The sequence below is a fragment of the Schistocerca gregaria genome, chromosome 8 (genome assembly GCF_023897955.1).
Source record: "Schistocerca gregaria isolate iqSchGreg1 chromosome 8, iqSchGreg1.2, whole genome shotgun sequence".
Lineage (NCBI taxonomy): Eukaryota > Metazoa > Arthropoda > Insecta > Orthoptera > Acrididae > Schistocerca > Schistocerca gregaria.
Window position 1 is genome coordinate 78,959,016 of NC_064927.1, and position 16,300 is coordinate 78,975,315.

Consider the following 16,300-nt stretch of genomic DNA (forward strand, 5'->3'; position numbering starts at 1 on the left):
ATATATTGAAAATTTCAGTGTTGTGTTTTGTTTACTCATTATCGCGTTCTACGACACGCGTAAGTACATTTAAGTATCTAGGCGTGGACATCACTTCGAGAAATGAGATTGAATCTGAACTGAAGAAGAGATTACGGGCGGGAAATGCGTGCTACTTCTCACTGAATAGATTACTTTCATCGCGGATATTGTCTAGGAATTTAAAGATTAGAATATACAAAACTATTATTCTACCAGTTATGCTGTATGGGTATGAGACTTGGTCTCTCATTGTGCAAAATAAAAAGCCGTTTAGGGTATTTGAAAACAAAATTTTGAGGAAAATTTTCGGAGCAAAAAGGGATGACATTAGCGGAGAGTTGCGAAAACTGCATAACGAAGAGCTTCACGAACTCTATTCGAGCCCTGACATAATCAGTATTATTAAATGACGTAGGCTGCGATGGGCGGGTCACGTAGCTCGAATGGATGAGGGCAGGTCAGCGCGCCAAGTACTTGTAGGGCACCTAGAGGGAAAACGTCCTGTGGGGAGTACAATGTGAAGGCTGATTTGAGGAGCCTAGGTATTGAAGGGGAATGGAAGGAAATAGCCCAAGACAGGGACACATGGCAAAAATACGTTGCTGCGGTAATGGACTCCCGAGTCCGGTATGGCCAGTAAGTAAGTAAGTAAGTAAGTACCACACGCGTAAACGCGCTGCCGTACGTGCGTTGTACCTGGAACACGTTTATGCACTCGAATGGAGCATAAATCGAAAGTATTTTGCGCTCTTAAACACAGAGTTGAGTCAGAATCATATATACCGAGTTTACTCTAATAACCTCGTTAATAAGCCTAAACAATTCTAAGCACGATTAATCAAATTTGAAAATTTAAATAATTCTGCTAAATAATGCGCGTAAATGTGGTCCCGCCTCCCCCGCGCAGACAACCTAGCCGTCGGTTTCCTCTGAAACCAGGGACTGCAGTAAGGAAAGCCGATAGGCAGGTACTCAGCAAATGCCCCTTTACAACGTACCTAAGACTCACCAAAACCCGCGATTAACACATCTGACGGTCCCCTTGTCAGCTGCTATAGTTCAATTCTTTTATCTTGGCGGTTCGCGCATGCCCGTCCAGACGCGGGAGATTGCTGCGTTGCCAGTTGCACGCGCCAAGAGAAGCAGCGCCATAGTACAGTTCGCAAACTTAGGTTTAGGGGGGAGCGCGCAGTTGAAGTAAAGGGACCACGGCCGCATTAACCCTTTAGCTGGTACAGAGATGTGCTCCCCGCATTCCGCGATGTGCGCGATTTTGTCATCGCTGCACTGCTCACTTGTGCAGACACACGGTGTTTCGACTGCTTCGACACACTTTATCATTCGATTTCACAAAAACTATTTGGCCCAATAATTTGATTTTTACACATCTTCTCGACTGATACCTTCCCCCCATAAATGGCTTAATTTTGTTTCGATGTTCAACGCAGTTATTATGCAGCATAAGATGTAGTAAACCATTGCACGAAATTTTGAAGAGTTTTCATAGGTAAAAGTCCATAGCGTATACTTTGTGTATGGTCGATTTTAGTTACCACTAGAAATTTCAAAAAATTACATTCAAACGAATAAAATTCATGAAGTAAGACACTTCGATAATGTTTTAAATAAAGAAAATGTTAAGCACTGAACAAGGTATGAACCCAGAACTCTTCATTCAGCATCCCAACACCTTAGCCATTACGCTAACGCAGCTCATCATTTAATAGATGTTCCGAAGGACTTTAACATATCAAGCAAAATACCGACAAACACTGTTGGTATGACTATGAATTACTCACGTTTTGTCGAAGTACAGCAGGAAATAAACAATTGCTACTGACCTTTATTGCGAAAAAGCGGTTAGTGAGAATGATACAAACACCTTTCCTTGCTACCGCCTGAATTAGGAGGCTTATTGCTTGTTTGGTTTAATTAATTAATAGAATATGAAGCAATTGGTATAAAGAATGCTTTTTCCAAACTTTCTATAAAAGAAAGTCTGCTATCAAGACATTGCTTTTGTTCAATTACTTTATTTATGACTGAACGTTTCTAAAACTGAAGACACTAGTCCCTGCTCTCCACTGCAGTCGAGCTCTGGCAACGTCGTTCTCTGTTCACTGGCTGACTGTGTTTTGTGACGTCAGGTGCGCAGAACGAACCTAAACTCGGTCGCCGTCGCAAATGACGCACACTTTAGCATACTCCCCTCTGCCCGGTAGCTTCTGAACCGAGGGCCGGGAGGAAGATGCATCACAGACCAACCAGTGGTGTAGGCGTGTGCGAGAGTACATTTGGGTGCATTGTGGGCAGGGGGAGAGGGGGGGGGAGGGGCAGACGGGCTCGGGATTTAGCGCGTCATCAATAACGCGGCATCGCGGACACGCCGAGAGCTCGAATTTATTAATCACAACCCGCGGCCGGAGCCGCAAAAAGCAAGCCCAGATTGGAAATTCCCGTAGCGGGCGGCGGGCGGCGTGCAGCGTGTGACCGAACTCCCCCGCTCTGCTGCACTGTCCGGTGTACTCACGTTTCAGTGGAGCCGCAAGTGCGCTTCCATGGGTGTGTCGGCAGCAGCGGTGTCCTCTCGTGCTCCGCCTGTAACACAACAACACGGCATCGCTCAGTACACACCACTGCACACAGTCTGTATTAACGTTCTGGACCAGCATTACGCGAAGTCTGCTCCGCGGAGCCTTGGAACTCCGCAAGCCCTCTGAGACGGCTCCGCCAGAATAAACTGAAACGCCATAGAAAATGCTATGGGCATGCATATTCAAATACATGAAAATGCAGAAAACGGCGCTCCGGTCGCCAACACCCATATAAGACAACAAGTGTCTGTCATGATTGTTACTGAATTCGACACCCCGATCACCACTCAAGATGTCGTAGCTACACTACGCACGAAACGCAACACCGTTCCCAATCACGACCGTGTTACCTACCGTCACCTCCGTGAAGCTCCCGCCACCGTCTTCTACCCCAACCTGTGGAAAACCTCCCGGATCCTGATGGTCTTCAAACACGACAAACCACCATCTGCCGCCTCCTCCTACCATCCCATCACCCTTACCTCGGTCTTCTGCAAGGTCCTGGACTCCATCCTCACCTTCCACCACCACCTCCACCAGCACCGCCTCCTTCTCTCTACCCAATGTGGCTTTCGGCCATCGTTCTCTACATCTACATCTACATCCGTACTCCGCAAGCCACCTGACGGTGTGTGGCGGAGGGTACCCTGAGTACCTCTATCGCTTCTCCCTTCTATTACAGTCTCGTATTGTACGTGGAAAGAAGGATTGTCGGTATGCTTCTGTGTGGGCTCTAATCTCTCTGATTTTATCCTCATGGTCTCTTCGCGAGATATACGTAGGAGGGAGCAATATACTGCTTGACTCTTCGGTGAAGGTATGTTCTCGAAACTTTTACAAAAGCCCTTACCGAGCTACTGAGCGTCTCTCCTGCAGAGTCTTCCACTGGAGTTTATCTATCATCTCCGTAACGCTTTCGCAATTACTAAATGATCCTGTAACGAAGTGCGCTGCTCTCCGTTGGATCTTCTCTATCTCTTCTATCAACCCTACCTGGTGTGGATCCCACACTGCTGAGCAGTATTCAAGCATTCGGCGAACAAGTGTACTGTAACCTACTTCCTTTGTTGCCGGATTGCATTTCCTTAGGATTCTTCCAATGAATCTCAGTCTGGCATCTGCTTTACCGACGATCAACTTTATATGATCATTCCATTTTAAATCACTCCTAATGAGTACTCCCAGATAATTTATGGAATTAACTGCTTCCAGTTGCTGACCTGCTATTTTGTAGCTAAATGATAAGGGACCTATCTTTCTATGTATTCGCATCACATTACACTTGTCTACATTCAGATTCAATTGCCATTCCGTGCACCATGCGTCAATTCGCTGCAGATCCTCCTGCATTTCAGTACAATTTTCCATTGTAGCAACCTCTCGATACACCACAGCATCATCTGCAAAAAGCCTCAGTGAACTTCCGATGTCATCCACCAGGTCATTTATGTATATTGTGAATAGCAACGGTCCTATGACACTCCCCTGCGGCACACCTGAAATCACTCTTACTTCGGAAGACTTCTCTCCATTGAGAATGACATGCTGCGTTCTGTTATCTAGGAACTCCTCAATCCAATCACACAATTGATCTGATAGTCCGTATGCTCTTACTTTGTTCATTAAACGACTGTGGGGAACTGTGTCAAACGCCTTGCGGAAGTCAAGAAACACGGCATCTACCTGTGAACCCGTGTCTAAGGCCCTCTGAGTCTCGTGGACGAATAGCGCGAGCTGGGTTTCACACGATCGTCTTTTTCGAAACCCATGCTGATTCCTATAGAGTAGATTTCTAGTCTCCAGAAAAGACATTATACTCGAACATAATACGTGTTCCAAAATTCTACAACTGATCGACGTTAGAGATATAGGTCTCTACTGATGACCTTCTCCTTCACACCACTCACCTCCACTCTGAACAGTTAAACTCCAGTCTCTCCGCCACCTTCCTCTCTCTCGACCTTGAGCGCGCCTATGTGTACGGCATTCTGGTCTCCTCTTCAAGCTCCAAACCTTCGCCCTTCCTATTAACTACGTCCACCTGATCGCCTCCTACCTTTCTCCCCATGTCGCCATCCATACCACGGATTCCTATACCTTGTGCCCCTCCGCTGGTGTGCCCCAAGGTTTCGTCCTCTCCTCTCTTCTCTACCTCCTTTACGCGGCATACATGCCAGCGCCTTCACCCCTCTTACACCTTCTCCAACACGCCGATGACACCGCCTTCCTTGCCCTCGCACCCACCCTGCAACGCTCCCTGCACCTTCTCCAATCCCATCTTGACTGGTTCACCACTTGGTGCAACCAGTGGCTATTCAACGTCAATCCTGCCAAAACCTAGGCGATCATTGTAGACAAAATCCCCCCTTCCTTCCGCCTCCTTGACCATCTACAGCCGTCCTATCGCTCTCACCCCCACCCTCAAGTACCTCGGCGTCACCCTTGACCGTCGCCTCTCCTGGACCCCCCAACTCCGGACAATCCAGGCCAAGGCATGCTCCCGACTCTGCCTCCTCAATCTCCTTTCTGGCCACATACGGGGCCACAATCCTCCACCCCTACAAATCCTTCATCTGCCCCAACCTCTGTTATGCCCATTCCAACTGGATCTCTGCCCCTCCTACCTTCTACATGTCTCTTCAAATCCTGGAACGCCACGAGCTCTGCCTCGCCTTTCACATCCGCCTCCCTTCCCCCTCACGGATCCTCTACTACTTAATTCCTTTCCCACACCTCCTCCTCTTTCTTGAATGGATACAGATCGTTTACACCTCCTGTAAACTTGATCCCCCCCTCACCTGCTTGTCTCTCCAATCCTTTCCCATACTTGAATGCTGCCATGCCTGTACACCTGCATCCCACCCAGTCTCCACCTTACCACACTCCATACCCTTGCCAAAGGTGTCTTCTACCAACTTCCCCTCCCCCCTCCCTGATGATGTCCTCGTCCCCTCCATCTACCCTTCCTACCAGCTTTGATCGTCCCATTCCTCCTCCTGTGTTCTTCCTCCAGGGAACCCTCTTTCCCTTCTCTCCCTCCTCCCCCTCCCCTCCCCAGGCTTCCACACACACCCCAACCCTATCCCCTCCCCTCCCTTCTTCTCTCCCACTGGCTCCAACTCCCTCCTTCCCGCCCTCCTCCCTCTCCCTTCCAGCTGGACGCAGCCACCCCCCCCCCCCCCCAGTTCATCAGTGTCTTTGTGAGTGCTTCGCCGAGATCGTCATCAGTGTTTCCGAGCGTCAGTGTTTCTCCGTTGTGTGCTACAGTGTTTTCATCAGTGTTCTCCGACGTTCGCGTCTTTAACTGGATGTCTTCGGCTGTTTACGTTGGTAACACCCTTTATGTACAGTGCCATCCGTCAAACGACTTCTAATATATTGTGAATATGTTCGTCATGTATTACCATGATGTGTCTCTGTCCTCTATGCCTATCTGTTGTGTCTCTTCGCCGAAGAGCGGTGTATGAATGCCGCTGCCGGGCGGCCTCATTGAGGAATGAGGTAACAATAAAGGAGAAAAAATGCCACGGTTGTTAGATCGGTACTGCTGCTACAAGCACAGGTTATCATGATTTCAGTGAGTTTGAACGTGGTATCTCCGAGGTAGCAATGAAGTGAGTATTTTCGCGTAAGAACATTCCACGAGCGTACCGTGAATATCAGGAATCCGGTAAAACATCAAATCTCCAACATCGCGCGGCCGGAAGAACATTCTGCAAGAGCGGGACCAACGACGACTGAAGTGAATCGTTCAACGTGGCAAAAGTGCAACCCTTCCGCAAATTTCAGCGCTGGGCCTTTAACAAGTGTCATCGTGCAAACCATTCAACGAAACATTATCGATATGGGCTTTCGGAGCCGAAGGCCCACTCGTGAACCCTTGATGACGTCACGGCACAACGTTTCCGCCTAGCCTGGGCCCGTCAGCACCGACATTGGACAGTTGATGACTGGAAACATGTCGCCTGGTCGGACGAGTCCCGTTTCAAATTGTATCGAGCGGATGGACGTGTACGGGTATGGAGACAACCTCATGAATCCATGGACCCTGCATGTCAGCAGGCGACTGTTCAAGCTGGTGGAGGCTCTGTAATGGTGTGAAGTGTGAGAAGTTGGAGCGATATGGGACCTCTGATGCGGTTCCAGACTGTAGCGCCTAGAACCGCTCGGTCTCCCCGGCCGGCCCTAATTTCCACTATTGTCCACAACGAGCAAAGTCTTTTATAGAAAGTTTGAGAGGCGCGAAGATTACAATAAACTTTCTAGTTTACTTAGTTTTCGTGTAGAGTTGGCTCCAGTTCTTCTTGTCTACGGGTCTGACTCTTGAAGCTGAAATTCTCACATTTTAGGTTGAATTGATATAAATAATTTTGAAGTTCATTGTAGCAGTATTTTTGTTGTTATGTTACTACATCTTGTCACATTTTAGTATATGACACATAGTTTTCATTTTCACGTAAAAAACCTGAAATTACATTGTTCGACCAAAGTACAAAAATACGTCCGATCACACAGCGACAATAACAATATTCCAAAGGGTTTACTACTTTTCTTGAGAAATGGATTTCTATTAGTTTCGGTTATTATTTCATAACTGAATCCAGAAATGAACATAGTAAACAGTACTAAATTGCATAATTAACAATAAAAATTTTAAGTGCGCCGAATAATTCATAATTGCAAATACTTCTAAAAGAAAATTATTTGAAGTGTAGATTCAGTTCTAGTACTTATAGATTGTAGCATCGAGAATAAAGTAATTCCTTTTCATAAATTGTACCTTGAAATATAATATATTGTATATAAAATTATATGTAAGTTTTCAGAAAAGCAGCTGAGATAATACAGACCTGCCCAAAATTTGTAAAAATAATACTGGCATCGACAGCTATTGTTGGGGGAAAGTAATGCCAGAACAGGATGTCCCGTTACAGACTCCGCACTCTGTCTACCCAGCTACGTCGCAAGGTGCACCTAGTTTGTTTCCAGAAAGTAACACGGACCCTTCCGCAACGCGCCTTTTAAATGAGTGACAACGCAGCGCTGAAGCACGCAAATGCAATATCAATATACGGAAACAGGAACTGGTGATAATATAATTAAGATAAGAAATGCATGCCAATCTACGTAAACCGCCTCTTGCTGCACTGTACCAAATTATGTGGGTGTTACTGAATTAGGGAATTTGGGGGGAGGGGGGGGGGGGGGGCACACAGAGGGACACGTGGCCGCTTCATTCACGCCTGTGTCAATGTCGAGCCCTTCGCCATGGGATCACGCCAAAGGAGGTCGCGAAACAGGGGCTAATAAAGCGTTAACAGCCTTTGCTGCTTTGGATAGCGTTCAAATTTATACAACATTGCAGTGCGTGTTTTGTTCAGGAGTACGATGCAGTGTTCCTTTGGGGACATGCATACATACCCGAAGGAACGGGCACCGGCGACTACAGCTGTTTTGAAGTACACGAAATGTATTCGCAGTTGCGGATATCGATAACGGTGAGCTGTACAACGGAACGACGACAAGGAACGTTTGTTCTGGACCGGCTATCGAACCCGGATTTCCCGCTTACCGCAAAGCGTCGCCTTAGCACTGGCCATCTGAGCCCGATCCACAGCCAGACGCCAACATCCAAATGTCCTCAACCACGTGTATGCAACCTGCAGTCGTACATCCATAACGTATTTTCCCGTACGGAGAGAAATTTTAATTGAAAGTTGTTTGCCTGGTGTCGGCGCACAAATGGGCCACTGCAGAGACCGTGTTAATCAGAACTACAATGCAATCTTCCTTCGTACATCCGATTTTGATGGCACAGGGCGGCACGGTTTTGCACCATTACGGAGAAACGTCGTAGACACCTTTGGGCCAAATCTGAAACTCGTGCGTCGGATCTGGCGACAGCTACGGCGCTTCTAGAAAGTGATCCTTTTATGTCCCGCAGTACAGTTTAAAACGTTATGTCTGGAAAATGGAGAACCAGTTCAAGCGTTGGACAGTCGTGGCAGAGCACGCTTGGCACGGACAGCCGGAAGGAGGCGGCCATCCGGCGGGATGACGTCGCGACCACTGCGGTTGGCTGAGCCTGATGGTCGCCGTGTCAGCCTCCAGCATTTGGATGCGATGTGTTGGGGCGTGCGATCAGCGCACCGCCGTCACGGTCGTTGTCAGCTTTGTAGAGCTGGGAGCCGCTCCTTGCCACGCAGGCAGCTCCTCAGTTGTCAGTAACAGGTTCAGTGCACCCTCTTACAGTGCTCCTACCGAGCAGAAATCCTCCGCTGTACGGAACGGGGAAATGAAGTGTTGAGGGTGTGGCCGCACAGCCGCCGCGTTGCCGGCGTCCGGAGGGTGTGTGAGGCGCTGCCTGTCGCATGACGCCACCCCACCTGGCCACGCAGAAGGAACGCTGAATGAGATTTTCACTCTGCAGCGGAGTGTGCGCTGATATGAAACTTCCTGACAGATTAAAACTGTGCTGGAACGAGACTCGAACTCGGGACCTTTGCCTATCGCGGGCAACTGCTCTACCAACTGAGCTACCCAAGCACGACTCACGCCCCGTCCTCACAGCTTTACTTCCACCAGTATCTCGTCTCCTACCTTCCAAACTTCACAGAAACTCTTCTGCGAACCTTGCAGAACTAGCACTCCTGGAAGAATGGATATTGCGTAGACGTGGCTTAGCCACAGCCTAGGGGATGGTTCCAGAATGAGAGTTTCACTCTGCAGCGGAGTGTGCTCTGATATGGAACTTCTTGACAGATGAAAACTGTCTGGACCGAGACTCGAACTCGAGACCTGTGAGGCTCTTCGCACGAGAGCTTCTGTGAAGTCTGGAAAGTAGGAGACGAGGTACTGGCAGAATTGAAGCTGTGAGGACGAGTCGTGAGTCGTGTTTGGGTGGCTCAGATGGTAGAGGACTTGCCGGCGAAGGCAAAGGTCCCGAGTTCGAGTCTCGGTCCGGCACACAGTTTTAATCTGTCAGGAAGTTTCAGAAAGAACGCTGTCTGCAACCTTGAGCCGCTGCTGAAAAGCGTGTTGTCGCATTGTTTCAGTTACACACAGGGTGGTCTTGCTGCCGCAGCGACTGGCCAGCGGCGGGCGACAGCCGGTCTCTAAATACAGATTCGCCGCATTTTTGGTCGTGTTCGAAAGAGTATCAGTGTACCCACACCGACGGCTGAACGAGAAGCGGCAAGCAGATCTGTCGTATCGGTGAGCGTGCAGTGCACTCAGGGGAAATCATGCAGAAAGAAAAACTTATCGAACGGGCGAGGAAGTACAACTTCTTGAAGAAACAGGCGGTGCAGGTAATAAGAACATTTTGAAGAAGGCCGAAGCACGAAGGGATATAGCTGCTAAACTCGTTCAAAATGGTAAATTACTTTTGCAAAAATTTTAATTTTCGCACATACCATAAATATGCAGTACAGTATTAAGTACTGAAAATCAGTTAGTGTATATTACATCTTAAACAATCTGAAAAATGTGATTACGTAGGCTTTCCCGGCGAATTAAGTCTTGAAAGACTCTTCGCGTTTGCTGCCGGATCCTAAAATCAACTTGATTCGATATTTCGGCGATCCAACTGATCGCCATCTTCAGGAGAACGCTGCTTGTGCAGATCAGCCCCGCTGAGAACTGACGCCAAGCGGCAGATCGACATCCTATATAGGCCACCGTTCAGTACACGGTGCATGCGCCACCCATCACGGTTGCTGCCCTCCAAGACAGGGAGGTGGCGCCGCCCTTAGTGGAACACTGCAGGCAACGATATATCGCACTCAGGGCTGCTCCGAAGAACGTTCAGTTTTGATGCGAGACAATACAGTAATGCACGTCCTGCTAAGAACAAACCCATTGTCTCTGTTGATTAAATTTGAATCACCTCTTTATATAACACTGTTCCAAAAACCGGAAATGTTGGCACCTACCACAGTTTCATCAAATTTCATACTGTGTCCCTCATTTAAGCAGTGTTCTGAGACTGCCGATTTTTCCGGCTGTTGTAGCCTCTATCAGCAAACCCGAAGAGACTTTCAAGACATCTGAAAGATATTACAACACATTTGATTAAAACGGAAAGCAACTCGTAGAAAATAGACGTTCATATAAGATATTTACGGGTCACAATCAAAGGAAAATTAATTGTGTAGCATCACATGGTCCTTCTGATGTCGAAACGAGTTATTTTCATGCTAACACTAACACTCACAGCGTAAAGTGAAGCGCCGGTACGCCACCGGTAACGCAGCCTGTGAGAAGACGTCAGCCAGTTGCACGCTGACCAACCCCTCTCCAGGAAGACAACGCAACAGCAGCGGCCCCTGTCTGAAGAGTCATATGCGCCACGACTGACTGGCGACGCCCAGTTCAATAGCAGCTTCAAGACTAGCGACTTGGATAGAAGCCTCAACGCTCGTTACTTCGCTTGGTTCAAACGGCTCTGAGCACTATGGGACTTAACATCTGAGGTCATCAGTCCCCTAGAACTTAGAACTACTTAAACCTAACTAACCTAAGGACATCACAGACGTCCATGCCCGAGGCAGGATTCGAACCTGCGACCGCTAAGCCATGGGCATGGGTGTGTGTGATGTCCTTAGGTTAGTTAGGTTTAAGTAGTTCTAAGTTCTAGGGGACTGATGACCTCAGATGTTAAGTCCCATAGTACTCAGAGCCATTTGAACCATTTGAACCCTGCATGTCACCAGAGACTATTCAAGCAGCTGAAGGCTCTGTACTTGTGTGGGGCGTGTGCAGTTGTAGTGATACATCTAGGTACGACTCTGACAGGTGGCACGTACGTAAGCTTACTGTCTGATCACCTGCTCTCAATTCATGTTCATTGTGCATTCCAACGGACTTGGGCAATTCCAGCAGGACAGTCGACGCCCCACACGGACAGCATTGCTACAGAGTGACTCCAGGAATACTCTTCTGCTGGGTACCAACCTCCCCAGACAAGAACATTATTGATCATATCTGGGAAGCGTTGTAACGTGCTGTTCAGAACAGGTCTCTACTCTCTCGTACTCTTAACGGATCTATGGACAGCCCTGCAGGATTCATGGTGTCAGTTCCCTCGAGCACTACCTCAGACATTAGTCGAGTCCACGCCACTTCGTGTTGTGGCACTTCTGTATGCCCGCGGGGCTCTACGCGATATTAGGTATGTGTACCAGTTTCTTTGGCTATTCAGTGTAGTTTACACACACTATTTAGACATACCCCGGAATTCATAATTTTTAAGTGCTTTGTACTGATTTAAAGATTTTAAACGCCATATGTTACGATTTTTTTTAAAAAAATGTGGAACAGCGCAGTTCTGTGAAACTCACATATAACAAACGCAATGCGACAAAAACTGTGAAAACTCCACTGGCAAGAAACGTATTTTGATAATTAACAAATGAAGTACCGGGTGATCTAAAAGTCAGTATAAATTTGAAAACTTAATAAAGCACGGAATAACGTAGATAACGAGGTAAAAATTGACACACATGGTTGGAATGACATGGGGTTTTATTAGAACAAAAAAAAAAAGTATTGCTAGACGCGTGAAAGATATCTTGCGCGCGTGTTTGGTGATGATCGTGCGCTCAGCCGCCACTTTCCTCATGCTTGGCCTCCCAGTCCGTGCAATTAATGGCTTTGGGGTTACCTGAAGTCGCAAGTGTATCGTGATCGACCGACATCTCTAGGGATGCTCAAGACAACATCCGACGCCAGTGCCTCACCATAACTCCGGACATGCTTTACAGTGCTGTTCACAACATTATTCCCCGACTACAGCTATTGTTGAGGAATAATGGTGGACGTATTGAGCACTTCCTGTAAAGAACATCATCTTTGCTTTGTCTTACTTTGTTATGCTAATTATTGCTATTGTGATGAGATGTCGGACAGTTTTTGAACTTTTGTATTTTTTTTTTTTTTTTGTTCTAATAAAACCCCATGTCATCCCACGCATGTGTCAATTTGTACCTCTCTATCTACATTATTCCGTGATTTATTCAGTTTTCATATTTATACTGACTTTTAGATCACCCGGTATTTCAGTGAGCACTAAAGCTGTCGAGATATGACGTGATACGTTTGAGGCACTAATTAGAATTAACCACAGACATTTGTCATGTTACAGACAATACATATAACGATACCTCTAGTCAATTCTAAATTTTTAATACGTTTTTTGTGCGAGATACATACTGTAAAATAGTTTTGTACTGTAGCGGAAAGAGAAGCGCAAATTTACTGTAAATACGTCAGGAAATCGTGTGTGAGGCGGGTGACCATTTCTGATGATTTTTATTATGAGTGTAAAAAAAAGCTGACAGGTCGCAGAAAGTAGTCACCAGATGTTAAAAGAACTCTTATTTTCGTAGCGCGTTTAAGACGTATCCCATCACATGACTGCAACGCTCTATGAGTACACTTACAAGTCATAAGGAGTTTCATTAACATCTAAGCACTATTTTCAGGATGTGCCAGCTTTTTTATACTCATGATTTTAAGAAAGCACAAATTTACATCAGAACTGTAATGGATCTACGACAGTTTTGTTGTATTGGCAGAAGAGTCAACACCGTATTACTAGAGGAGGCCGAAATGCACGCGTTTTAGTTCACGCAGGCTGGCGTGAGGAGGGAAGAATTATACTGACGTGAGGTCTGGAACATGACAAGGAATTAGAATTCAGAAAGAGGACGTAATTAGTTTGATACTTAACTGTAATCCATTAATGATGAACGTCGCTCTTGACGGTACATGATTCACAATATTATCTGTTCAGAATACATTCTTGAAATAACTGAATATGGCGCATTGCTAAGTCGTAGCAAATAATGTAGCTGAAGGCTAAACTGTCGTCTCTGCAAATGAGAGCGTATGTAGTCAGTGAACCATTGCTAGCAAAGTCGGCTGTACAACTGGGCGAGTGCTAGGAAGTCTCTCTATACCTGCCGTATGGCGGCGCTCGGTCTGCAATCATTCATAGTGGCGACACGCGGGTCCGATGTATACTAACGGGCCGTGGCCGATTTAAAGGCTACCACCTGCCAAGTGTGGTGTGTGGCGGTGACACCACAAATTTTCCACCTGAAATGCCAAAACTTTGCGACGTTTCATTCGTACAGCCTGACTCTTTACAGAATGGCGTGGCGGAGAGCGATAGCGATTTTTGACAGCGAAATCTCGAGAAACGCTTGACGTTATTACGGAGAGGCTAAAAGAGAAGTATGAAGCAATATGAAAATGTTGAATAGGGAGGAATCGACTTTTCGTAGCATTTTAATAAGCAAAACGTTTGGGACTAGGACCTTTCTCATAGAGCCGTACCTGCGGATTCCAAAGGCTTGCATACGAGCCAGCAAGGCGTTGCTCGTGCACTGCAGTAGTAATGAAAATTTCCAGCGGCTAGCACATCCACAAACGCGCGAGACTCGCAATCCAGCGAGTAGCTGGAACGGCAGGCTTCATAACAATGCGACGACACAGAGACGCGAAGACGGGTCTTTTTGAGCGCAGGCGCCGTCGCACGGCCGCGCAGGTCGGCTCGCGGAATGTAATTACTGGCGCCGAGCTCCCACGGAGCACAGGATTCATCTCCATCTGGCTGGACTCCCCGGTAGAGCCGCGGCGGTCGTAATTTTCTGCACAGCTGTTTCACTTAAATGACGACCGGTCTCGACCCGAGCTGTGACTTAAGAGAGAGAGAGAGAGAGAGAGAGAGAGAGAGACACTCGGCGGTTGTGTTTCACTCCCTCCCCCTCCGACATGACATCGGGAGCCCACCCGTGTCGCGGAGTGACGACATTGTCTTCCCAACCATTTCCCAGCTTTCAGCACAACGTCCATTGCACGAAGTGTTTCCTTTATTACGTTTCATTTACTATGAGCTTCATACGGCTAAAGTCATTTTTCTTCACGCGGAGTATCACAGCAACGAACTGATTGAAGGCTAGCGCCATGGTCCCATCTCTGCTGTTAGTGCACGACTTTTAAGTAGCGGTATTGATATTTATTGCATTTTACACCATTGACCATAGTCAAGTGACATCTAAATATCGAAGAACAGATTTAAAACCAGTGTAACTGCGAGTAGTACTCGCACACCGAGGGTTCGGTACAAACTTAACTGTGTATACAGATACTTTATCCGACAGTTTTTGTCTGTTACCCATATCGATATTGGCAAGATATCAAAATATTAACATAAAGAGCAGTATCTTTCGATTGCGTTGACTTGCACGCTTAAATTTTCTACACAGCCGCGGGACCAGAGACCTTAACATGGCACAGTTTTCACCTTGATACCTCTACCTGTTCCTGAGAAATAGGGATGTTAACAGTCGGAGAGATAGACAGACGGACAAAAACTCATCCAATTAGGATTGGGTTATTACCCATCGGGGCACAGAACCGAAAATATATAGACAATATTATGCAATACATTTGCTTCCTGACATACAAAAAGAGCAGTAAGTATGTACTTACAGGTACCAAAACCGCAACAGGATGCACGCGTGTTCATGATTATAGCTTCTAATGTTCACTATGCCACGTCGAATAGATGTCAGTCTGATAATAAGAAGCAGACATTGTCGATTCACAAACAAGAGCGTACTCGTGCAAGCGTCAATTTTAACAATAATTACTGCCGTACAGTGACGCTCATCATTAACACGTTACTTAACACTCGATGTGCTCACTTTCGTACTGATTCAGGAACTATCTTTTCTGTTAGCACGGGAATCAACCTGAGCAAACATGTAGTTCTATACAGCAGAGGGTAAACAAGTTGAAATTCTAGTAAAGGTTGTAGTTGATGATAAATATACACTGAAGCGCCAAAGAACCTGGTATAGGCACGCGTATTCAAATACAGGTATGTGTAAACAGGCAAAATACGGCGCTGCGATCGGCAACGCCTATATATGACAAGTGCCTGGCGCAGGTGTTAGGTCGGTTACTGCTGCTACAATGGCGGACGAGCGATGGGACGCAGCATCTCCGATGTAGCGATGAAATGGAGATTTCCCCGTTCGACCATTTAACGAGTGGAGCGTGACTATCAGGCATCCGGTTAAGCATCGCTGCGGCCGGGAAAAGATCCTGCAAGAACGACACCAACGACGAGAAGACAATCGTTTAAAGTGACACATGTGCAACCCTTCTACAAATTGCTCCAGATTTCATTGCTGGGCCATCGGCAAGTGTCAGCTTGCGAAGCATTCAACGAAACATCATCGATATGGGCTTTTGGAGCCGATGGCCTGCTCGTGCACCCTTGATGACTGCGCGACACAAAGCTTTACGTCTCGCCTGAGCCCATCAACACCGACATTGGACTGTCGATGACTGGAAGCATGTTGCCTGGTCGGACGAGTCTCGTTTCAAACTGTAACGAGCGGAAGGACGTGCATGGGTATGAATAAATGGACCCTGCGTGTCAGCGTGGGACTGCTCAAGTTGGTGGATGCTGTCAAATGGTGTGGGGCGTGTGAATTTGAGTGATATACGATGTACGACTCTGATAGGTGATACGTACGTTAGCATCCTGTCTGATCACCTGCATCCATTCGTGTCCATCGTGCATTCCTACGGACTTGGGCAATTTCAGCAGGACAATGCAACACGCCACACGTCCAGAATCGCTACAGAGTGGCTCCATTAACACTCTT

General features: G+C 47.0%; 1 protein-coding gene across 5 annotated transcripts in view; it reads right to left on the minus strand.

The window, feature by feature from the left end:
- The window catches only part of LOC126284041 (bifunctional heparan sulfate N-deacetylase/N-sulfotransferase), a 1,095,215-nt gene that overhangs the window by 397,161 nt on the left and 681,754 nt on the right, over window positions 1–16,300 (minus strand). For all 5 annotated transcript variants that reach the window (XM_049982613.1, XM_049982616.1, XM_049982612.1 and 2 more), the window contains one exon: window positions 2,552–2,619. The gene's annotated coding sequence lies outside the window, so the exon portion shown is untranslated. The remainder of the gene's footprint in view (window positions 1–2,551; window positions 2,620–16,300) is intronic.